Source organism: Trachinotus anak, unplaced genomic scaffold (assembly GCF_046630095.1).
Source record: "Trachinotus anak isolate AG129_WGS33_773 ecotype Australia unplaced genomic scaffold, CSIRO_AGI_Tana_v1 ptg000028l, whole genome shotgun sequence".
NCBI lineage: Eukaryota > Metazoa > Chordata > Actinopteri > Carangiformes > Carangidae > Trachinotus > Trachinotus anak.
Window position 1 is genome coordinate 7,336,374 of NW_027273879.1, and position 26,146 is coordinate 7,362,519.

Consider the following 26,146-nt stretch of genomic DNA (forward strand, 5'->3'; position numbering starts at 1 on the left):
GATTACAACTTCACTCAGACATCTTAGATATCAGAGGATTGGACTGAGTATGCGATTAGAGATGAAGGCCTATTTATGACCCACTGTATTTCTAAAAACCAGACAAAACAAAATAGATTTCCTTCTAATAAACCCTTTCAGTGTGTGTGAGTGTGTGTGTGTGTGTGTGTGTGTGTGCGCGCGCGTGTCTGTCTGAGCCCCGTCCTGTTGCTAGTCAGATGGGTGTCTGTGAAGAGGATTACTACTGTAAGCCTGCTTTACCCACACACACTGTCTCAAAGACCTACATTCACAAGACCCACTTTCCACGCCATCCAACCCCCATCCTCTGCTTTGCTTGATAACACTTTGAAAAACCTTGAATTTTATTCAGAATATAAGAGAAAAAAAGCAACATATTTAATGTTGGAAGCAGGATTGAAATGGAGCATGTACAGTATGTGCCTCTTAACTATTACTTTAGTTTAGTTGTTATAAAAGAGCTAAATAGCAATTGAAGAAAACCTTTAGAAAAGTTCCTTGTCCATGAAAACTAGATATTGCCCAGCAAAATTCAGATTTTTTCATGTTACACATGATTTAACACGTTGTAATTCAGACTAAGAATATTAAATATGAATCTGCTCATATAGAGACCAATCATTGTGGTTTACTGTTATAAGTTTCCCTAAGTACACGTTTAGGGACCGCACGTACAAATGTATAATTTTCCCCTCCTGTTTTATTAAGGACTGAGCCCAGAAGACAAATTCCTGTCTGTATCTTTGCATCTATTTCAAAACATTGGAGAAAAACATTATCGACAGTGAAGATGAATTATTGCAAAAACTATTTGAATACAGCCCACCAGGCGGGTGGGACCATGTGGTGGGACCCCATTCCTTGACATCATGCATTTTAAACTCATGGCCATCTCTATGCCCTCTCAACACTAATCCCTAACCCTGCTAATACAACTAAAGCGGCTCTAAGCTTTGTGTGCATGTGTGTGTGTGTGAGAGAGAGAGAGAGAGAGAGAGAGAGGAATGGCCTCATATCCATGACTTCCCTCAGACAGGGTGACCCTGATTCTGTCCAGCAATAATTCCATTAAAACTATTACAGATTTCAGCAGCATCTCTAGTCAGCATGAGATGTACAGTACACATGTAAGCTGTTTGTATAAGCACCTTCCAAGAAATGTGGTTGCTGGTTCCTGTATTACTAGCCAAGATGCAAAAATGTTTACATTTGGTTATTTTTACGCTAATAGAATAATACATAAATAAAGGCTAGCATCACTGGCAGTGGGAAGAAGGTCCTGAAACACTGTGAAGATCATCATGTTGGAAAATGACATTTAGAGGAAATATTAATGAACATTTCTCCCTAAGTGGAAACTAAGTGTCCCTTACTGAAATTGAGCCAGTTTAATCAACTACTGTAGTAAAGTAGAAATTTTAGGTATTTGTAATTTACTCAAGTATTTCCATTTCATGCCACTATAAACTTCTACTTCACTACATTTCAGTGGCAAATATTGTACTTTTTACTGCACTACATTTATTTGGCAGCTACAGTTACTAGTTACTTTTCAGTACAAGAAATTTAATACAAAGCATATGACCTGAGTTAAAATTGAACACATTATTTAGTTCACAAAATTACCTTCTTATCAAGTCAGTTTTAGTTTTTAATTGAGTCATTAAAGTCTTACATGCCTTCAATGAAAAAGGGAAAAAAATCTGATAGTGCAGTTATAATATTCCAATCTATTTTTCATTGTGTGGTATTACCTAAGTGACGGATTAGAGTGGTTCCTCCACCAGCTCTTTAAACTGAGTGTGTTCATGTTGGTGAAACAGCGCCCCTCTAGATCATAACAGCTGCTACATGTCAGTATGTGCGCCTGGTGAAAGAGGGTATTACACCTCTACAGTTCAGGTGACATTCAGGTTGGGGGAGGGGGGGTGAAACCAGGTGCGGTTCACATCCCTTGATTAAAAACACAGCTGTGAACTATCACTGTGACACTGTGACACTGTGAAGACACTGAAATGAACTAAAACACTGTGAAACCTCACAACAAACGAATGAATTAATTATTAGACTTTAGTTAGAGTTTAGAGTTAGCTTGGTAGTTAACTAGTTCTCCAGGGTTGTTAGTGAGCCAGGTCAGATACGGCGTTTTGTAAGACTAGTTGGCCAACAGGGTGGGAAAATGAGAAGAGGAGTACAGCAAAACAAAATGACTATCAAGGGATGTGTCCATCACCTGGATAATTAACACTCCACCTCCAGCATCAAGTAAACGTGAGTCAAATACACACTGTTTGTCTGTCTGTCTTTGCTGGCTGCTGGCTTTATTGATGCTTACATGTCTATTTAACAACTTGCTGGGTGGTTATGGACGTTATGGTGGCTGACCTGGTTAAACTGAACACTGGATCTGCTGTTTGTGCTGCCTGGACAAGCACAAGCAGGGAGAGTTTGCATTTATTGGCTGCTCACCTGTTGGTTGTGTGTATGTAGTTTGTGGTCGTTTATAGCCTGTGCATGGTAGATGCGTGTTCCTTTTTTTTCATCCAATAAGTGGTGTTGCACATGGCAGAGGGAACTTGAGTAAGAAACTAGGGCACTGTACTTTATGTACAATTTAAAAAAAACAAAAGGCACATCTCAGAGTTGTGATATTTTTGTGGAATAGCCTACACACCCAGTGTTTGTTCGTCTTTAAAAGATAGGATCGGATTTACTCAAGTCTATCTTAGAGTTGCAATGATTAGTTGATTAATTGATTACTGGATTAATTGGTTGACAGAAAATCAATTGGCAGATATTCTGATAATCAAATAATCGTTTTAAGCCTTTTTTTTTTTTTTTTTTAAGCAAAAATGCCAAATATTTGCTGGTTCTAGCGTCACAAATTAGCAGATTAATCAATGATTAAAATAATCATTAGCTGTAGCCCTATCTGTCTGAATACAATACCCACTTGAGTAGAGATGCAGCCAGTGATTGCATTTATTGTCAATCAGTCTGACAAATATTTCCTATAATTAATCCTATAATCTTGATTGTCCTGTAAAAGATCAGGAAATTGTGCAAAATGCTCATCACAATTTCTCTGCGCCCAAGCTGACATATTGAAACTGCTTATTTTGCCCATCAAACAGCCCATAATCCAAAGATGTTCAGTTTACTTTCATAGAAACAAAAATGCAAATATTTATATCTGAGGACATAGACCAAGTGAATTTTTTTGCTTTAAAAAAAAAAAAGACTTAAATGATTAATCAATTATTCAAATTGTTGCAGATTAATTTTCAGTGGAATGACTAATCCTTTCAGCTCTGCATATGACTGTATGCACACTTAGAGTAATTGGTTGCTGTAACTGGCTTTTCCAGACATAGCTACATTGTAGGAGATGGGCTACAAAATCCACAGTCCCTTGTCCTGTTTCTTTTCATTTCAAAGTTCACAAAGAGACAATGGGGCTTCAGCAGCCTGAGTGAAGTCATAAAAATCAAGTGGGTATCCTCCAAAGTTAATGCCCCGATGTATTCCAAAACAGAGCGACATGGACTGCGGACATGCACGTGGTTCTGTTTATACTATATCAGTTGTCTGTGTAGATAGATGTGTTCACACGCGCATTTGGCACATGTGGTCCACATGCCCGTACGTTTTGGACTGCACACAGATGTCCACAAGGCGTGTGTGCGAACCATCGCAGACATGGGTATATGACAAAATTCTGATGGATGTTTTACAGTCTATCAATCTCCATAAGGGATGCGAACATGAATACACACCTTCACACTGCTTTTTAGTTACCAGGTTGTTAATTCTTTCATTTCTGCAGAGACATGACAATGTTTCAACCGCAAATTGTCTTCCACTGGTTAATCTGAGGGTGTGATCAACCTTGTTTATATTGACACATCCCACGTGATGTGTAAATTAATTAACTACCACAATACATATGTCACTAATGACTGGTCACAAAAGTAAAATGGTATGTAAACTAATACATACCACTTTACATTCCACAGAGTACAACCACAAGTATGAAATTCCTCCTTTGTGTTGCTATTCCCTCCACTGTAGGGAAATACTTTGGAAGATATCAACCTAAAAAATATTGCAGTTGTCCTCCTCCATGGCCAGTATGGAGAAAATGTTAATACTGTAAATACTGAAAACTGTATTAAAAGAGACTTCAGTATTTTCAAACCTGCCCTTTTTTACATGAAATTGTGTCCAAATCATGTTGACAAAAATGTCATATTTGTTCTACCATCTTAACTGAGGGTAATGAGCTACATTCCACACTATAATGAAATACCATCAGCCTGCATGTTGGACAGTCATATCTAAGAATCAAACCAGCTCGTGGTTTGTCTGTGTTTGTCACATCCATGCAGTCTATAGCAGGTCACCCACTTCCTGTGTGCATGTGTTTACGTACATATGTGTGGGGGTGTGTGTGTACCAACCTTGGGGGGTTGGGAGGATGAACAGCATTGTGGTTTGTAGGTGGGGCCTTACAAGCTCGTCAAGGTGGGGTTAGTGGGGGTTGCTTTGGCCTGGTCTTTGTGTGTGTGACTGTGCCCTGACCTTTTCACTTCAGGAATTATTCTTTCTAATTAGAATGTCATCTGACATTGAGTCTGATGTAAACATCCTCTTGATCGTCTAAATAATGTGTTGTAGATTTGTCTGGAATGTGAGTCATCTTCGACTGCATTATTGTTTGAGACATCCTATATATGTGGGGTATATATAGATCAAAGGATCCTGAATGCTTTGACCTTGCATTTGCGTGCTATGTGTCATATATTATTTGCTCTGTGGTATGTCTGTGCTCATGTGTATGTCCATGTATTCCTGCACACGTGCCTATATGCATGTGGGGATGCAACTCAAAGTCCTCGTCTGCGCCGGTAGACACAAAGCCAGCACCCCCATCCCCCTCTTCCTCTTCCCTGGGGGGGTGGGGGGATAAGACAGTCTGTCTATGTGCTTGCTCCCAGCGGGAGGGGGGCCGGGGATAGGAGACTATGGAGGTGGCGGGGTGGGGACAGTCTAGCCGTGTTTACAGCCTGGATGTGTTGGTTGGGGGTTAAAAGAAGGGGACAGTCACTTCTGGCATTCTTATGCTTATTTAGTTCCAGCATGGCCTGCAGTCATGCTGGTCTGAGTGAATCACAGAAAATATCACACACAAACACAACATATACACAAACTCAGTGGCTGAAACGTATGTGCACACAGTGAGCATGTTAGATGGTTGTTGATCTCTGCTACAAATAGCAGACTTTTATTTCACAGACAGTCAAAAGTGTGTTGCGTTTAATTAGAAGATTTCGATGTTGTGCTAACTGTAACCAGAATTAGCTCACAGTGGCGAACATACAGCTCGCTGATCATCATTAAAAGAATGTTTTGAGTGCAGCACTTTCCATGTGATGGATTTGGAGCCAACATTGATCTGTTGCTGGGAACAGTCACACACAAGACTGCTTTTCTGTGCAAATCGTAATTAGTTTGTGAGTTTAGATGCCAGTGCTTATTTAATCTCCATGCCAACTGATATTGGCACCACATGTGTTTGTCTGCACAGTGTAGAAAAACATGGGTGCTGCATCTCTAAAGAAGTTTCTGAAGGAATGTTTTATCACCTAAAGGTAGTTTTTGCTACTCTCCACCATCTTCGTGAATTATTGCAGCCAGAAGATCCAAATTTGATCAATAAGAAGGAGGCTTCTCTTTAAAAAAACAAAACCATTTGGTGGTGGCAGTAAGATAATTGAAAGAGCTGGAATCACCTCATTACAACTGTGTAGACTTAAGGATCAAATGTAATCACAATCATTAAAAAACAGATTATTCCTATTCCTTAAAATATCACAACCATGCTTGGCAAAATGAGACATTGCAATGAATAACTAATTCACCCACTGCACCCAGTATGTCAGTGATTATGTTGCAGGATCTAAACCTTTAGGCTGATGTGAGCAGATCTTCATGCATTATTGGGTTTAGGAAAAAGTGGAGATGTTCTTTCTTTTTCACTGTGTGAACACTGATTTTTAGAGCAATCAACAGCAGCTTGCTTAAGAAAAAACACAGATTTGCATGAACATGGTCATCATGGCTGGTGCCATTTTCAGCAGAACAGCACCAGATTGCCATTGAGACAGGGCTGCGACTAATGATTACCTTCTTTAACAATTACTCTGCTGATTTTCTCAATTCAACATTGACTTATTTGGTTTATAAAATGTCAGAAACTTGTGTAAAATGCTTGCCAAGGCTAAGGCAATGTCTTTTGAATTGCCTGCTTTGTGCGGCTAACAGTCCAAAAAGCAGAAGAAAAAAGAAAAGCAGCAAATCCTCAAGCCTGAGTGGCTACAATGAGTGAATGTTTAGTATTTTTGTCTGAAAAATGACGAATGATTGATGAATTGTCAGAAATTATTTTTCTCTCAATCGACTGATTGATTCAGCTCTTCATTCAGATCGCAGTTTTAAAGTCTAACTGCATTCAAAATGTTAACACCATGCTTCTGTCACAGATTTTTGGATAGACAGAAATCAGCATTTTAGTGTTAAGCTTTCTCTTGTCTGTCAGCAGTTATTTTAAAAGGTGGATCTCTTCATTACATGCATATACTAGACAGCACATATGTCTGTGAAAAATTCAAAAATAAAGTGACTGAACTGCTAAATTACAAGAGAACAGTTCAAACAGAAGTAGTTGTTTTGGTCTGGATAATCACTGCCAGTTCAGATTTAGGCACCAACCACAAACCTCGGTTCCCCTCAGCCGAAAGAAACAAGATGTTCTCTCTCCGTCTTCATCAAAGGTTAAATGTTGATCACAAATATCCTCCTGAGATCTCATGCAGTGTCTAAATATCAGTGTTAATTAAAGCAGCTGCATCATTTTTTTTTTTTTTTTTGGCACTTTTACAATATTGACTTTGAGGTGCTAAATAGGTCCCACCGAAATCAATAATTTGTAATATACTTAAGCAATCAAGTTTTATCAGAAGCTGCTGTTTTCTTTAATGGATGAAAGAGAATGAATTTCCTCTTTTCTTTAATGAATATTTTGTCAAATAATACTTGAAAAGATGATTATTTGGATGTCTATATTCCTGCATAGATACCCTTATTTTATATATTAAAGCCTCAACAACCCCCCACGCTCATCACATCACATTAAATCATAATATGCTGCTCCCTCTCCGATGCCCCTTCCCTGTCTGTATATTCACGCACACCGTATGTGCGTATTATTACTATGATAAATCAAGAGAAATGTCAGTGAACACACAGAATATACCCGATGAAATATGATTGATAGGTGCAATATCAGCATGAGACAAGCTTGAGATGACTGCAATATCCTCTCCTTTTTCTTTTTCAATTACGTTACACAAGAAGAGCCATTTCCTTGCCTGCATCTTGATTATGAATTGCACTGTCCCCTGTCCTATAGGGCCTTCCTCCCAGAGGCCAAAACCAACCCCCCCTCCCCCACAGAGGAGCAATGTTGATGTCAGACTCACTGACAGAGAGCTGGCTTTAATAAAGCAATGGGAAATCCATTTTCAAAGGAAAGGACGTGGCGTGTGGTGACAAGATCTCTCAAATACGAGGCTGAAGGCCTGACAATGTACACAAGGCAGCATGTGCCGGAGTTGCCGCGCAGACAGATATGTGTACGAGCACTGACGTCATAAAGTGGATAGTCTGTTAAAGAACACAACGTCCTGTTGCAGTATCACAGAGGGACTGTGCAACATGTGGCCACATGAGCAGCTGGGCGTCTAGTCGTCCGTCTGTAATGGAATTCCTTCCAGCAGGAGGGCAACAGACGAGGCTGAGGGCTAAACCACCACATTACCGCTGCTCCCCTCACAGTTTGGTGTGAGGTGACAAACGCCTCCATGTGGATTACAGCATTTCTGGCATTTTACAACCAGGTTAGCACTACAGTGACAACACAAACCTCAGCCACAGTCAAAGTTGTTGTCTAAAGTTGTGTTGCATTTTTTGATTGGCGAGGAGTTCGTGACAGGGAGAAAGAGGAGGTGGAAATCTGAAGAAGTTGGGGCAACGAATGTGGTGATTTAAGATGAATGTTTTGAGTTTAACTTTTGACAGGAGATGTGTTGGGTTTGTTGGTCCCTGTGTTTATGTGTGTGCCTGTGTGTATTTGTTCTGTGTGTAATGCTGAGTTTGTGAGATTCCAGTGTGGATTGGAGTAAATGAGGGCTGTGGAATGTGAGTGGAGGGTAATCATGGCAGACCTACAGGAGTAACCAGATACCGACTGCCAGACTTCAGAGGAGTGGGAATCCCTCCACGCTGACACACCACCTCCTGCAGGAGACACTTTGGCTGGGACCTTAAGACCTCTCAGCTGTGAAAAGCTGGGACTAAATGTGATTCGCCACTTTTATTTGTCTTATATTACAGCAAACTGAACATCTATTTGGAGTGTTGGTCAGATAAAACATTTAAAGATTTCACTTTGGGCTTCAGGGAATTGTGGTTGTTATTATTCACTATTCTCTGATACTTATTTTTTTTCTTTGGGCAGAGGATAAATGATTAAGCCAGAAAATAAGCATCAGATGAATTGACGTTAAAAATAATCAATGTTTGCCACACTTTTACTGCTCATAACATTTTGTATAACTTTCCTACATTACAAATTATAAGGGCATGAGCTGGATCTGACATTTTACTTGTTTGTAAAATGAAAAAGTTACACTTAGACAGGACAGTACCACATCCTAAAAGGGCATTCATTTTTAAAGCGATATAGGTTGTAACTGCTTTATTAATGCTTAATATATCAATTATTAATGCTTTATAGATCAGTAACCTTTTGCAAGGAAAACCTACGACTGAGGAGGATATACACTATGAAAAACTCAGTATTTTCAAAATAAGACAAATAAATAGGACATCATGGAATGAATATAAATAAAGGAAGACAAAACATAATATAAACATAAACAAGTGAAATGATCCAATTGTAAAAACTCCTAGGAGGCTATGTTTTCACCCGTGTCTATCTGTTGGTTTGTTTGTCAGCTAACCTTGACGGAGAGGTGGGGCATGGGCCAGGGAAGAAACGAATAAAGTTTGGTGCGGATCCACTTAATGGGGCAGATCTAGCTTTTTTTTTTCTTTTTAATTTTATCACTTTCTTCACCATTGTGAGAGATTTTCGACAGTTTTGTCAGTTTCTCAGGAAATAATCAATGAATCAAACTTCATTTGTATAGCACCTTTCTTACAAGTTAATGCACTTCAAAGTACTTCACAGATGACTGATAAGCTGAAAAGACTAATGTAAATGTGTAGCTCTTGATGTAAAAAATGAGACGTATACATGGTACTGAGCTCTATGATTTCATACAATTGGATCTGACAGTCGTGTAGGATTGTTGGCTTGTCGGCCTTGGCTGAAGTGTGTGCTCCACTGAGCCATTCTAGTTATGGAATGTTATTGTATTACACTACACAGCACATTACATTATACACAACAGCAGAGTTTAATGGAAGTTTTTTATTTCACAATGCCATCATTTTTTTTCCAGTTTCCCCAAAGCACAAAGAGTGGCAAATGACCAGTGATAACAGAATTATTTAATTTTTATTAAATGTGTTATTTAGTGACTTTGGAGGTGCTGATAGACCTTATGACAGGATAACTGTTTCTCCCCGTTTCCAGTCTTTGTGCTTAGCTGAGCTAACTGCTGCTGACTGTAACCTTGTATTTAACAGAGAGATATGAGATTAATCTCCTCATCTATCATCCAATCTTATCCGTTTGGTGAAATGTCAGACAATTTCTTTAATGCCACTTTTCATCACAAAGTCTTTTGTCTGTCAGTCAAAACAAACTGGGCGGAGCCAGTGAAGTTATAGGCTGTTTCAAACACAGTCCTTAATATTGGCTTGCACATTAAACACAACACACATCCACCATTCCAACCACCAAAATACAGTGATGTATTTTAATATCAAACTCCGGTTTACTTGACAGGGCGGCACGGTGGTGCAGTTGCTAGCGCTATTGCCTCACAGCAAGAAGGTTCTGGGTTGGAGCCCCGGGCCTGGGGCCTTCTGTCTTCTGCCTTCTGTCTGGAGTTTGCATATTCTCCCCATGTATATGTGGATTCCCTCTGGTTACTCCGGCTCCTTCCACAGTCCAAAGACATGCACGTTGGGTTAATGGGTGACTCTAAATTGCCCGTAGGTGTGAGTGAGACTGGTTGTTTGTCTCTTTATGTCAGCCCTGTGATAGACTGGCATCCTGTCCAGGGTGTACCCTGCCCTCGCCCTCGCCCAATGGCAGCTGGGATCGGCTCCAGCTGCCCCTGAGACCCGGTTCGGATAAGCGGTATAGAAAATGGATGGATGATTACTTGTTGGCTTTCTCTTAGAGTAAACACAGCAAGAATTTGCGTTTTAAAACATAAAGCTCATTCTAGATTATGCATAGAGTAGGCTTGAATATGAACACACAAATGTAGCAACACACAACCACACGCACACACGCATATGATGCAAAGGAAATGGTTGATCTTTATCATATTTTCTGGATCAGACTGTGACCCTGCTGTCTTCCTCCTCAAAACATCCTGTCTGACCGGAGACACAGAGAGAAAGAGATACAGACAAGATGCGATAGATGATGTTATTTAATAGTGGAGAGAAACAAAATCTAACAAAATACCAGAAATAGTACTAGCTCTAATTTCTGTAGCACATACTGTCCTGTCCTCTTTTCTGTCCCTCTCCTCTTTAGACGCAAAAACAAAAAACAAAAAACAAACAAAAAAAAAACCTTAGGACATTTAATCTACATTCCCTGACTAATGATTTCCCTGTTCCTTATTTATTTATTTATTTATAGTCAGTGTACAGTTTTAAAATGTGTCGATTATGGAAACAAAACCATGAAAATTAGCCACAGAACTGAATGAACTTTTCTATAGTTATATATATATATATATATATATATATATATATATATATATATATATATATATATATATATAAGGAAACATAATGATATTCAATTCATCATCTCCTTCAGTGGCAGTCTAGAGTGTCCTGCTTTCATGCCAATTAAGCAACCACGGGACTGAAGTGGGGAGAAAAAAATCAACCAAACAGCATCACTAATAGACTGTGATATCCTCTTCTAATAAAAGTAGAGTGAGCATTTCAGGAAAAAAAAAAAACACTCTCGCGAAAAATTAATCCCTGAGGGAAAATTTGTCAAGTGTCTGACACAGGCAAGAAGATATTCAGTACAGTACAGACATACAGTGTGCATGGGTGTGTGCACAGACACACACGCTGTAGTTTGGACTCTTTCTGCTCTCTTGTACAGTGGACCCTGGGGCCTTGTTATATGAAGAGTCAGATCAAAGCAATAGTGCTGATCCATGCAGGAGAAAGGGATGAAGAGAAGGAGATCCAAAGAGGGAGAGAGAGAATGAACATTCTGCGATGAATGCAGAGACGGCTATAACTTCTGCTTTTATTCTAATTATCTTCCCACAATGCCAGAAGTAGCAGCGACGAAACTGCTGTCTGTTCATCCTTAACACTCTCAACTGAGAGCTTGGTAAAGATCCAGTTTCTCCTGTGCTACTGACTCAGTCGTCAACTGTTCAACGTCGGCCTTGGAGTAACAATACTGGCTTACCTCTGTGGTTTTTAAACATAAAGACAGTTTTTGTTTCTGTCTCCACCCTGCTACACTGGAGTTAAATTTTCTTTTGTGCCAGTAACAGCATTGAAACTTCTCTTTCCAGAAACTGTGCCCTTGCTGCTCAAGATGATCCACAGACCTTGCTCTGCAGAGTTTTTATTCAACTCCTTTTTTTTTTTTTTACTGAAAAAATGGTTCCTCAGAAAAGTGCGATGAACAATTTCTATAGATCCATAGAAATAAGAGTATGGTGTTGAATGTTGATATTTTCAACATTTAGCACCACAAATTCGACACTCCATTCAGTTCCATTGTCGTGGATTGGAGGCAGAAAAACTATCTGCATGGCTACATACTACTAACAAATGCTGTACTGGCCTGAATATATGATATCTTTTTATAATTACATTTGAACAATAAAGGGTTGTACTATTTTAAAAAAAAAAAAAAAAAAAAAAAAAAAAAGGACTAGACATGGACCCATTCACAACATCAGATAGTCTCTTTGAATGGAGCGGGTCCCCTTATAACACTGGCTCCTGCAGAGAGTGTTGCATTGTGGGAAGATTGTAGCCCCCAGGTTGCTAGGCAAGTCCCTTTAAGTCTGTTTAATGTGTGTCAGCAAGTGTTTCTGATGGACTGGCGTGACATATTTTACATCCACAGAGGAAATAGATTCCTGACAAGCAAAAACATCTGATCCGACTTCACTGCAGAAATTACAGAAGACCAGGGACCAAATTAAAAAGACTGAAAAATGAAGGAAAATGCCAACAGTCAGAGAAGATTATTCTACCTGCTTGTCAGACTGACAGTGCAGGGTGAGTAAGTGACTGAGACACAAACTACACAAAAGCTTAAATTGATTATATTATAACATAATATATTATAACATTATTTCATGTTTGACTTTTAGAAGAGAAAAGTCTTCAGTAATGAATATTTCCTCTGTCCTTGGACTAGTGGTATCTCATTTAAACTTTCCCAGCAGGATCACTCTGATACAGTGTTTTATATCACCAGAAAGGCCACTTTATATTCAGGTTAATGCAGTGTTTTCTGCCATGAGGGTGAATTGTCCATTTAAGACCTTTATAGCATTTTTCCACCACATAATGACTCATCTAGTCTCTGCTCAATTTTTGTACCAGGTATTTCTTTTTCCACTGCAGCCGGTACCCCCTCAAATGTGATGTTGTTACTATAGCGATGACGCACAAAGCTATCGTGAGGTCGTCATTAAAGCAATAACCAACTGAGGATGTTGAAGGGAGGCCAATCAGAGAAACGTATGCACCTCCTCGACTGACCACGGCGTGGTTTTCTGGGTTGCCATACTAAAAGTATTGTACAATAACTACCAGAAATGTGACAGGCTCGGCTGTTTTTACTGTCGTCACTTCTCCATCTCTCTCCCCTCCTTCTCATATTTTCTATTCCTCCGTGCCTTCAACAGGCTACAACTGGAGGCATATTGTTTTTGGGTTGTGCGTCCGTATGTCTAATATCTCAGCAACACTTTGATGGAACCTCTTCAAATCTGGCACAAACATTCACTTGGACTCAAGGATGAATGAATTAGGTTTTAGTGGTGAAAAGTCAAAGGTCAAGGTAACGATGACCTCACAAAACACTTTTTAGCCATTACTCTCAGCTTCACACGGCAATTTTGACAAAGTTTCACACAAATGGTTACTATTTTATGACTCTGGATAAACAAGGATGTAATCTGAAAGTAGTCTGAGTGGCAGAGACATATAATCGCAAGGCAGTAATTCTAGTTCTTTTCTTTCTCTCCAACACAACTTTACTCTTCTCTCCTCCACCTCCCCTCCTGTCTCCTTTCTCTCTTGAGTGGTCTCTTCCTGTTGCCCTTTTCTATGCATGAGCCAACAATGCTGACGTACTTCCATGTTGTACTGGGCGAGCTGTACTCTCCAAACAAACATACTGAGGCTGATAGAGCCACACTGGCAGAAAGAAGATCAAGATAACAAGGGAAAAAAATTACCACCAGGAAAGACTCTTTGTTAAAATGAGATACCAGAGAAAAAGTCCTGAGACGGTCTGATTTTTAGTTGCGCTGAATGCTCTGCACCACACAGACTTTAGATTGAGATATTGTGGTAGATTATGTGTGGCTGAATCTGTGAAGTTGCTGCTTTAAAAAGTTTCCTCACACTTTTAAAAGTTCTTTTTTTTTTTTTTTTTTTTCCCTGCTTTTGAACATTGACAAACACCTCACTCCAGATTGCCTTGGTCACACTTGATGGAGCTAATCATATGTGAGAAACCGGGTGCTCTTTCATCTTAAACCATTTTTTCTCTCTATTACACATCACTCTTTGGTTTGTGCAGTGATGCCTGATATTGAATGGTACTGAATGAAACATTGGAGAGAGACTTCTAGCTGAAGTGAAGCAGGTGCTGGCTTTCATCCAGTACCTGCCATCATTCATCTGAGCAACAGGGGTTATTGAGAACAATCAGAGACGGGGAAAGAAGTGTGCTGACAAGCTTTATGCTCCTGATGATATGTAGGTCTCCGTCTGCAAAGAGCCTGAGAAAATGTTTTTCATTCCAGCTTTCTGCCACCGTTACTTACTGCAATCTCTCGCATTACTGAGAAGTAGACATTTTTATGGGAAAGCCAAATAAGATAAATACATATGTCTACTGTAAAAAGCAAAACCTTAACAAAATCAAACAGTGTTTTACAGGAAATGGAAGCACTGTAATATCTCCATCTGAAAGACATAGAGAAGAATCAAGCCTCAGATTGGCTGGATCTTTTTTTGTTTAATAAAAGCATCCCATCGTAAAGCTCCATTCAGGACTGTTTTTCATATCTCAGTCAAATAAGCCCCTGTACTTGATGTGAATCCCTTGTGTCGAGTGGGAAAAGCCACAGAGATGAAAACTGAGCTTTGGAGTTGTCAGCATGCACCTTTGACTGCTTCCACTCTCTGAGCTAAGCTAGGCTAAACATGTCTCAGACCTATTACTGTACTGAACGCGCAGAGATGAAATTGATATCGATCCGCTCTCCTGAATCCCAGTGAGATGGCAAACAAGCAGAGTGCTGTCTGAGTATTCCTCCAAGAAAAGTTGTTTTACGGACATAAATCAATAACTTAATTTCTCACTTGACTAATAAGTGAAAATAGTGAGTCCCATTAATGGTGTGTGATGGAAGACTGTCATGTCTGTGTAGTTCATGTCCAAATCACATGGTGTGTGTTCAGCGACCGGGCTCATTTCAGAAGTGTTTGTGTGCAGTTGATGACAATTCTTTCTTGTGAGAAATATGTGACAGCAGCCGTGGGCCTGAAGGCAGGTTGTTCTCTGTTTAGTCTGAGAGGAAAATACTGGAGGAACTGGCTTCTTTTCACAGAGGGACATTTTTTTTATGGAGCCTCTTGTCTGCTGACCACTTTAGCATAGACTAAGTCAGTGTTTTAAAATCAAAGTTGCTGCAATTGCTTAATACTTGAGGGTAAGAAAACTCATTAGTAGGTCCACCGATGGAGGAAATTAGGATTATATAAAAAATACCTAACAAGGAGTATCGTACTAAATGAACAGACATAATTTGCCCGTGAGATCAGATCCTTTTTAATTCACCCATGCCCCCTGTTCACACCCAAGGACTTGAGCTACAGCGATTGAGACTTTGAACCTCAATGGGAAATTCACAATAACAGTGATGAATTGTTACTTGCAGCCCTTATATTGACTAATGTGACTCTCTCTTGTCTCTTATGAGCCTGAAGCTCGAGGGTGTGGTAGTTTACATAAATCAGCCTCAGTGGTACTTCCTCATGTTGCGACTACAAAGCAGTTTTTCATTATCTGAGCAAGTTGTCCACATGTGTTGTTTTCTCACTCGAGTCTTGCTAAAGTTATATCATGGAAAATTGAGAAGCTCCATCATGTCATGGCTCCAGCGTTTCAGTCTGTATGGACTGGGGGTCAGGGTTCTTCTCTCAAAGGTCCACAGCCACAATAGACACCCTTAGTTAAGCCATGGTCACAGAGACAGACAGGCTAAAGGATATAGTCTCCTCTTAAACACACAATCCAAATAACCTTGGCACTGCTTTTATAATTAAAACTGTCTGTAATCATAGACAAAGACTTTCTCCGTCACCTGTGGGCAGTGGAGCGGTAAAACGGAGAAGGAAACCTCGGCGGTAGAGAACAGAAAGGCTGGTGTAAAATGTATTTGTGACACAGACAGAGAGACTGAGATAGTAAGAGCACAGTGTGTAGTGTGTAGCGGGTTGTAAACAAATGTCCGAAGCCGATGACGTCCTGAACACGGAGCATTAAACCTTAAACAGCGGAGGCAGACACGGTGAGATTAGTGAGCAGTGTTGATGAGAATACACTGAATTTACTGGACCACTCTCGGCATGAGTCAGTCCCTCACACTCAGCAGTGTGCACACGCGCACACACACACACACACACACACACACACACACACACACACACACACACACACACACACACACACACACACACACACACACACAGCAAGCCCTGTTCATGTAATGAAATCCCTTTTGTTAGCAGAGGAATTCGTCCAGGGGTGTCCAGGGTCTATCTGGGCAATGTGAAGCCTTATCAAATATTTGGCAACACACTAGACAGAGCTTCTTTGATTGCTGTGACCATGATGGAGAGCAGAATGGAGGAAAAAAAACTGGATGGATCAAGGGACGTGCAGAGACCTCCAAATAGGAAACAAAAAACATAACAGAAAAAAACAGGCACAGTCCTGTCGTTTTCATCCGCTCCACCTACATGCACTAGTCCCTTGGGGGACTGTGATGCAGAAGTTATGATAGTGATTAGAGCGGTAGACACAAAAAGCACACATACACACGCACACACACACACACACACACAGTTTCTTTAAGCTTAACAGTCCCAATCAGATATGAAATCAAAACATGGACCGACTTCCATCAGAGCAGAAACACACTTTCATCATCACACTGTGCTCTTGTGTGTGGTTAGAAGGAAACAAATACTCAGCAAAGCAAATGACACTACACCAAAATATTCATTAATTATGAGTTTGTGTAATGATCAGAGACGTCCCGTGTGTAAATGTGAAATATTATTTGGGCACAGCAGTGAGTAGCTCTGAGTTCAGGCACTGAGGTTGGAAAAATACACAGATTCACTAAGCTCCGACGCTAATGATCATTAGCAACAGTGTAGAAAACATTCAGCGAGCAGCTTCACATCTTTAGTCAGTGCTTTCTCAGGTTAAAATGACAAACGTTGCCGACAGTGTATTTTATCAGCTGTAACTAATTAATGTTAATTCTGTGAGTAACTCGATGACAGGCCTAAATGAAACATGGCTGTGTGCTCTCTGCACGCCAGCGTCAGTGCTTGTCTAAGACAGTTTACGAGGGAAGAACCTTTAAACTGTAACACCACTGTGCAACCACAAATGATCTGAAGGTGATTTACTTCCAAGAAATGAGACATCTTCTTTGTAGCAGACTGCGTCACTGGCAATTTCCCCAGTGAACCCCCAATGAACTTTCAAATCATATCAACAGTTTAAGCTTATAGACTTAATATTTTTCAACCATGACCTTCAGTATTTGCATCAAGAAGCTCATAAAAAAAATAAGGCGTGTGAGGTGAAGTAGTCTACAGCTGTTATATTTAATCAACATTTAAGTAACGTAACAGATTATTAAGTATCAGGTCGGACCTGGTATCAGCAAATACCCAATATTAAAGGCTCAGGTTCAGGGCCAAAAAAATTAGACTGGACATCCTAATAATTAGTTAAACAGATGTCTAAATGTGCTGTTGGAGAAAGACAGCGAAATATTTCTTTCTGGTCCCACTGCTGTAATGCTGTGATTTGTTTACACTTGACATATTAGCCTGAGAGGTCAAATGTTTCGAGTGTATTTTAATAACTTAGTATTCTGGGTTGTGGTTGTTTATAACCTTCTTTTCTATCTACAATTGAAACTGTTTAATGTACATGTTCTCCAATTAAACAAGAACATGACGAATCATAACTAGAACTTGTTTAATTTAAAATTGTTTGTTTGCTAATTCCTCTAAAAATGCTTGTGAAGTTTATTTACACAAACTAGAATTATTTCAGATGAACTTAGGTCTGAGTCAGTGCTGGAATATGCAGAAACTAAACCAAAATGGATATCAGAGAGGGGGATACAGCTCTGCTGTTGCTAAGCAACTGCATGCCTCAAAGTCTGTGGAATTTAAACAGTGGATGGGATCCAATTTTCCTGGGGACTCAACGTTGCGCCCATCTTAGAGGTGCCCTGGACGTCAGAGGAGAAGCCTGCCTGAACAGTGTTGTGTGTGTATCAATTTTGTAGAGGTGATGAGTGTGTGTCTGTGTGTGTGTGTGGGTGTGTGTGCATGTAGGTTGTATGTGAGGGGAAGAAATTTCCACTGCAGCCTTGAAACGTGAGGGAGAGGAGGCCAAATGCAGCGAGGTCATGTGTTTGAGTCCCTGTACAGTTGTCTGTGCATGCGTGTGTGTGTGTGTGTGTGTGTGTGTGTGTACTTGTACTTGCTACATAGTAAGGACCAAAAAAAGTATTTTACCAACAGACTGAGGACATTTTGGGAAAGTGAGGACATTTTGGCCGGTCCTCACTTTTTGAGACACCTTCAAATCACATTTTGAGGGTTAAGACTTGGTCTTAGAGTTATGGTTAGAATTAGTTTTAGGTTAGGGTCAGGGTTAGGGTTAGGCACTCAGTTGTGTGTACTCCAGTGTGAGGTGTACTAAGACTGGGGCCCTGTTATCAGTTGGTGTGGAGATGAATAAAGAGCAGGGGATTCGTTGCTGTTACACCTTCATTAAAGTAAAGTTCTCATATTGGCAGACACAGAATGACTGACCCAATCCAACTTCCCCTCCTTTACCTTGATGACATCAAAAGACGTTTTGTAATATTGTGAGTTTGGGATTTGAAGGATTAACATCTACAGCTACACAAAGTTCTGGCCATGAATCACCAGTGAGCTGTGTGTTTGTACCTGCATGGAAACTTATTTTTTATGTAATGTTAGGGTTAGTTGCGCCTTTCATGCTTGTTTATTTACCTATGAACTGTGGGGAATTCCCTCAGGAGAAGTTCAGAAATGCGGACTTATGCAAAGTGTGCAAAAAGGGTTTAAAATGTTGGTGAGAGCCCTCATGCACTTGACAATTTGACAGTGGAGCAGCCCTAAGCCCTCAAAGCCTTGGCAGGGACACATCTCAAGGTGAATTAAACAAACAAAAGGCAGAACATTTCTGGTGTTGGTAGGTAAATTATTTAACTTTTCTAATCTTGATAGAGAACTACATAATCAGTGAAGAGAAGTCTGTGTAGTAAACGAAACAAAAAAATTACAGAAAATCCGAAAATTCATATACATTTTGTTTTTAATTTTCCATCTTTACTCCTTTTTCCTCAGTGCACACTTGTATAATGCACTCTCTCATCTTTTGGTAATACATGTCAGTAAAGCAACCTCTCAAGTGGATTCATGGTAATGGCGGCGATTCTGTGTCCTACCAGCTGAGCCACACACAAATCCCCCAGACCATTTACTGTGGCATGCTGAACTCTTACTGAACCAGTGTGCTGTTAGTGGAGCTGAAAAGCACATCCAGTTCACAACATTGATTTCACTCACCCAGTCAATTAGCCGGCCAGTCAGTCATCCAGCCAGCCATCCAGTCATCCAGGCGGCCAGTCTTCCTTTTTTTTTTTTGTGGGGGGGGGGGGGGCGGGCACGCATTTCAGATAGTGTTTGGGTGTGAGTGGGCATTAGGGATGAGATCTGAAGAAGATTACCAAGGACCAGAAAGCTGCCTTGGGGCTTCATGTGCTTTTCAGCAGAACTGCTGCTGTCCCTGCTGCATTAGTGTAGGAAAGATGTGGTCTCTCTCTCTCTCTCTCTCTCTCTCTCTCTCTCTCTCTCTCTCTCTCTCTCTCTCTCTCTCTCGCTTAGTGGTTCAGACATTGAAAAACATAACTGCAGGGGCTTGCATTGATATCTAGGTCTTCTTTTCTCTTCTCTTCCGTGATATTTAACCATTTGTGGTTTGTGTGGTCACATCTGTGTCTCTCTTCATGTTGCCTTGGACCATCCTGTGCTTGCCTCTCATGAGGGCTCCCTCTGTGTCTGTGCTGAGCTCACTGGGGGACCTAGCTGGGTATTGCTGGCCCAGAACAGGACATCTGGCCTAATTATTCATCCTACTAATACCCTCATCTGGCCAGGGAGAATACAGTAGTAGATTACAGTGGCGAGGCTCTGTGCCTTGGGGAGAGGTTGAGTCTGGGGTGATGAGTGAGCTGCAGTTCAAAGGCTTCTGTTTCTCTTTCCTGGTGTGTCATGTTGTGGTGTCAGTTCATAAAGGTGTGGCATTATAAATCATGTCATTAATGGCACTGTTGTTGTGATCATTGGGTTGTGTATATGGGTGTGTGTGTAGCACCTATCATGTAAAATGAAGCAACTAGCTTGGTCTATTTTTTTTTGTGTTTTTGTTTATGCGTTGAGTCCAACGCACAACATGGTAACTATGGCCAATATGAATACATGTTCAATTGGTGGCAAAATAGTATTTAAATATTCGAAAACTTTAAACGGTTGCAGTCCATTGTATTTAGGGCAGGATGGAAAAAAATAGCTGATTTTTCAGTTAGTCACAATTTTTATTTGAATGATCCAACATCAATTCTTCAAATCCTGAGATTGATCTTTGCATTTGTGCTTTTTCACACAACATACATCTGTGCTAATTGTTGTGTATTTAGTGAATACTTATTGTCAGTGGTTCAGTTAGGGCTTCATGACGTGTAAAGTGTCTACTTAGTGGAAATCAAGTTATTGTAATGTGGAGAAAAAGGATACTTTAAGTTGAAAAATAATGTAGATGACAGCTGGCTTGAACCCCCTTGAGTCACTAGAGTCCTGTAAACTGTGGTGGGTCGTAGACTGTAACTGTTCCTGTCTTTACAGGACTGTCGTGACTTGGGATGGTTAGCCGGCTCTCGTAATGGATCTAAAGATCACATGTAGGGATTGAAAAAAAGCCTGCTTGACGAGCTCTGTTTGTTGAAGAGATATTATCTCTGGCCGTGGAAGTCGTGTGAACAGTGTGGATTCTGCTTTATTCAGTTTGTCCCTGTTGGGGAGCTGGCACTACTACAACAGCTGTCTGCAGATATCAGGCTGATGTCTTGTCAACACAAACAGTGCGGATGAATTAGTGAACAGACTTTGAGTTTCTGCTCTGTCTGTGCTCGGAGTAATCAGCAAAGTGGATGTCTGTTCTTATAGTAGTTGAAGCTTCTGCTACTGACAGTCCATTTGTATGGAATAGTATTTATTTCTTAAAATATGTATAATGATAATGCTCTTGTAAATGGTGCAGGTTTTCTTTTATTATTCTTGTTTAATTGTTTTTCACATGTAGCCCTAAAATATGATATTTTAGTCATTTTGCATTTGCCATGAAAAATGAATCCTTCTTTCACAGTTTTATAACCATGAAATGGGTTTACAACTGCGCCTGTAACCTTACACAGGTTTATAGTCAAGAAACAACAGTGTTGCTCACTTGTTGAATAAAAAGAGACTTAAGCTCCCAGGGTAAATTCTGAGAAGTGTTTCATGTAACATTGGTGTTTATCTGATGTAACTGAATTAAGAATCGAATCAAATCGTATCATATGGAATTTAATCAACTGTGGACACTGAAGTGAAATAGAATCAAACCGGTAGATCAATGCCTATACCCAGCCTTAATTGTCGCTGACATGAAATGAAACCTGCAGTAACTGATTTTTCTAACCACTTGAGGTCAATACTGACATTTCAATACCTTTAAGTTGACGTGGCAAACTTGTCAGCTAACAGTTGCTTATTTACACATACAACAGTTATTGCGAAATGTTAGCATCCGTTTGGAGTGGTGTTTCTCGCTGCCTGTTGACTGTTTTCAGTCTCAAACTATCAAGAGCTTTTCACTTGAAACAGCTGTCTGCTACAGCTGAAAACAACGCTAAGTCAATGGTAAGAATGAACCAAAGCAGTAAGGTTGCGCAGCAGGCAGCTACACAGAGAGCTCAAGCACACTATAAAGCACATACAATGATAGAAATAGGCACTGTGGCATGTAAACACCTGTGCACAGGTGTTTGATTAGCTCACATTACATTATTAAAGAAAAAAAAAATAATGATGATGAACAATTCAATGATAATCTTTGGCATAATTAAATGAAAGTGTGACACGGGAGGATGCATTTTATTATTGCTAAGCTGATTTCAGGCAAATAAAGCAGTGGAGAAAATATTCTGATTTTTAAAAAAAAAACTAAAAAAAAAAACTTTCGTTCATCCTCAGCTGTCAAGGTAATTGATTTCACACCATCTCAGCCACTTTCTGTCATTTCTGTATCAACTCAAAGACACACCTGGATCTACACATTGTACAGCCAAATCATTATCTGATTGTTTCATTCATAAATTACTACAGACTCTCATCTATAAACCCTGCTAAACGTAGGGTGTGTCCCAATACTCATATTTGCTGTATTTGTGAATAGACAGAGCAGAGACGCTTTGTTGGTTTTATTTAATTTCCACATAATGAACAAATCATCATCATCATGAATGACATATGCCTTCCAGGTGGACTTGAACGTTTGCTAGAAAGTAATTGATAATTTCTGTACATTATAAGATGTACAGAGCCAAGACAACCAGCTCAGTGAGGACAGAAGCCAAGAAGTTAAGTCTGGTTCTGATTCTGCAAGATCTAACCAAGGCACCTTCACAAGAAGTGGTGTATGTAATTGGACCGGCTCTTTGAAGATGAAGCAGCACATCCCTCAAATTAACGGTTGCCAGTGGAGCGCACTCACCTGTCCTGCTGCCTTCAGATAAGATGACAGTGGGGATTTAATCAAGTGAAAGTGATGGGTCTCACAGCATAAAAACATCTGTGGCTGACAGATACCCCCTCTCCCACAGTACACACTCAGCCTCACTGGCACTGTGGCCTGAAGCATACGCTGTTGCGCATGTAGTCGTGTCTAGTGGTTGAAGAATTTATATCAAACTGACAAAGAGAAGCACTGATGTAATTTTGGAGAGCTCTATGTGGGAGTGTCTTTGCTAAGTAAAGCTGTTTGCACAGCTGTGGTTAGCATGTCTTTACTGTCTCTGCTGAAACTGGGTTTGAATATTTGGAGGAGCAAAAGCTGTGTTCTTGCCAAAATGACACTGATTGGTACCTTTATTCATCCCCAGTGTCCTCCCTTCTCATTTTGAAATGAAATGAAAATTATGAAAATTACCAAAAGTGTGCAGATGAGGAATCATTTCCACTTCATTGGTCTTGATGTCTTTGTGAAAGCTGGCATTTCTCGGAGTCTTATCTGTATCTGATGAGTTTTGAGAAATGATAGCGTTTGCCTCTGACATCATGCAAAACCCTAACGAAATATGCAAACTGCTGAAAACAAACGAAGAAATCAGACGGATAGTCAACATGAAATCTAATATGAAGCAACTGTGCCAGCTAACCCACAACTGAACTCACAGTATGACAGAGTGTGAGAGACGAGGAGGAGGAGGAAGAGGAGGTGTGGTAGCGACAGAAAAAGCCTAGTGAGAAATGAAGTGGTGTGTGTGTGTGCGCTTGAATACGTGTGTGCAGTCGGGGTGTGTCTATGTCACCTCCCCTCTCTGCACCACGACTGGTGAGGGCGACAGCCTGTGAGAGAACAGGAAGCAGAGGAGACTGTGGAGGTGTGAGTGTGCATGTGTGTGTGACTTTGTTCATGCCCCTGTGTGTATATTGTGTGTGTGTGTGTGTGTGTGTGTGTGTGTGTGTGTGTGTGTGTGTATGTATCTGTGAGGGTAAAAGATGAGTGGGCAGTCTAGCAGCTAACTGAGCAGGCACTCTGTTCTATTATTAGGATCAATACTTTCTATCTCCACAAGTCACTTCTGTGGAAGGAAAAACTACTTGAATGCATTTGAATTCAAAAGAAACTAATTATGTGGTTAAAGTATCATTTTAAGTGGGATCATCAAGAGTGTTGTTTACATAAAGATGCTCTTCTTTGAGCGTCTTTCCTTTAATCTGTGGCTGACATGACTGACCGGACTGACAGGGTGACATTTACATGCTGCACTTGAAAATTCAGTTGTAATTCCCTGAAGCACCTGGTTGCTCCCTTTGGTACCAAATTGCTTTTCACCTTCCTGGTTAAATATTAAACCAAACATGTGCCTTTGAAGGGAACAAGCCACTGAACAACTGTTAAGTCTCTACATTGTTGTTTCTACAAATTACAAAACTGTATTCTTTCAAGTAGAGTCCTGGAGGGAATGGTGAATTTAATTCGGCTTCAAAGTTTGTTTACAGCACTGAGAATATTACACAGAATCATTTTGGTTAAAAAGTGTAAGACGAAAAAAAAAAAAAACAATATGAAACTTTTATTCAAAAAGCATACTCAATCAAAAAGAAATCCTTATCAAAAGGAAACTTAAATATTTGATTCCTTTAATCTATAGAATACACTGACTATACACAGCATATGTGAACAGCCTACCTGAACACATCACAGCTTCAAGGGAATTTTAAGTCTGGATTTTTTTTTTTTTTTTTTTTTCTTGACGTGAGGTGACCAATAGTGGCTCTGATGCAGGGACATTAACTGAGTTTGAGAGACCTATAATTGGGGTCCTCCCAGCCAGCTGGTTCCTCATCTAATAAAGATGGACGGCAGCAATCAGGGCTGAGTTAACACAACATTTTTAGCCACAACACAAACATAAATAGGTTTAACCTTTTAACCATACAGCGGCAAGAAAAGTGTGTGAAGCCTTTGGAATGACCTGGTTTTCTGCATTAATTGGTCAGAAAAAGTGATCACATCTTCATCAAAGTCACAAGTACAGACAAACACAATGTGCTTATGGTAATAACACACCAACAATTATAATCTTTTGAGTCTTTATTTAATACACGCAATTAGCATTCCAAGTGCTAGTGTAAAAAGTGAGTGAACCCACAATTTTAATAATTGGCCGAATCTCCTTTGGCATCAGTTACCTCAAATGAGCTCTTCCAGTAGCCGATGATCAGACCTGCACAACGTTCAGAGGGAATTTTGGATTATTCTTCCTACAGAGCCGCTTCACCTCAGACATATTCTTGGGATGTCTGGTGTGAGTTATTCCATCTCTATTGGATTAAGGTCTTCCTTGTTTGAAATCACTCTGTAGTAAATTTACTTTAATGTTGAAGATCATTGTCCTGCTGCATCACCCAGCCTCTACTGAGCTTCAGCAGGTGGACAGCCACCCTGACGTTATCCTGCAAGAAATTCATTTTCCCCTTGATGATGTCAAAAGCATTTGCCCAGCAGCATTATGGAGTGTCAAGCTGTTCTTCAGTTCAGTTCTGTCAAACTTCAGGTGTGCTTTGATTTTTGTTTTGGAGAGTGGCAGCTTCCTCTGTGGTGTCCATGGCAGGACACCATGCTCCATGCAACCATGCACCAAAATTTGTGTATGGTTGACTTGTGGACAGAGATGTTAACCAGCACCAGCTCCAATGATCCCTTTTAAGCCTTTAGCTGTTACTCTGTGCTTCATTTTTACCTCACTGATCATTCTGCACTATGCCTTTGGACTCAGCTGGACGCCCACTTCCAGGGAGCCACAGAACTAAATCACCTCCATTTATAGACAGTTTGTTAGACTGTGGACTGATGAATATCTGAACTCTTTAAGGTAACTTTGTAATCCTTTACAGCTTTATGCAAATCAGCAAATCTTGAGCCTCAATCTTCTGACATAATCTTCTAACCATATTTTAAGAGAAAGACTTCAGAGTTTTCAGGAAACAGAAATCAAAGGTCAGTTTTTTATCCTTTGAATTTTAAACGATATGTGGGTTGAAAAATAAACTTGTCAGTGCCTTTTAGGTGGAGAAACTACATATTAGTGATACAGATTTCTGTTATTCTATCTTATAGTTGTATACAAAAGTTTGGGCACTCCTGGCAAATTTTTTGTTGACTTTTGAAGTGAAAAGTCAGCACAACCCCTGCAGCAAACAGACCAAAAAAAATCTTCATTTCAAATGTTAATGCACTAACCTTTTATGAACTTAAAAGAAAAGTAATATCTGCCAGGCCTCTTTTCTTTCGTCATTTGGTTTCATTTTGGCTGGCCTGCCTAATGATGAAACAAAAAATCATAAGATTTAAAAAAAAAAAAATTTCATTGTTTGCATGTATTTTTCCGAAGCTAATGGAATAGCTTTTCAGTCGCTGAATAGAAACTTAAAGGTAAAATACACCATAAAA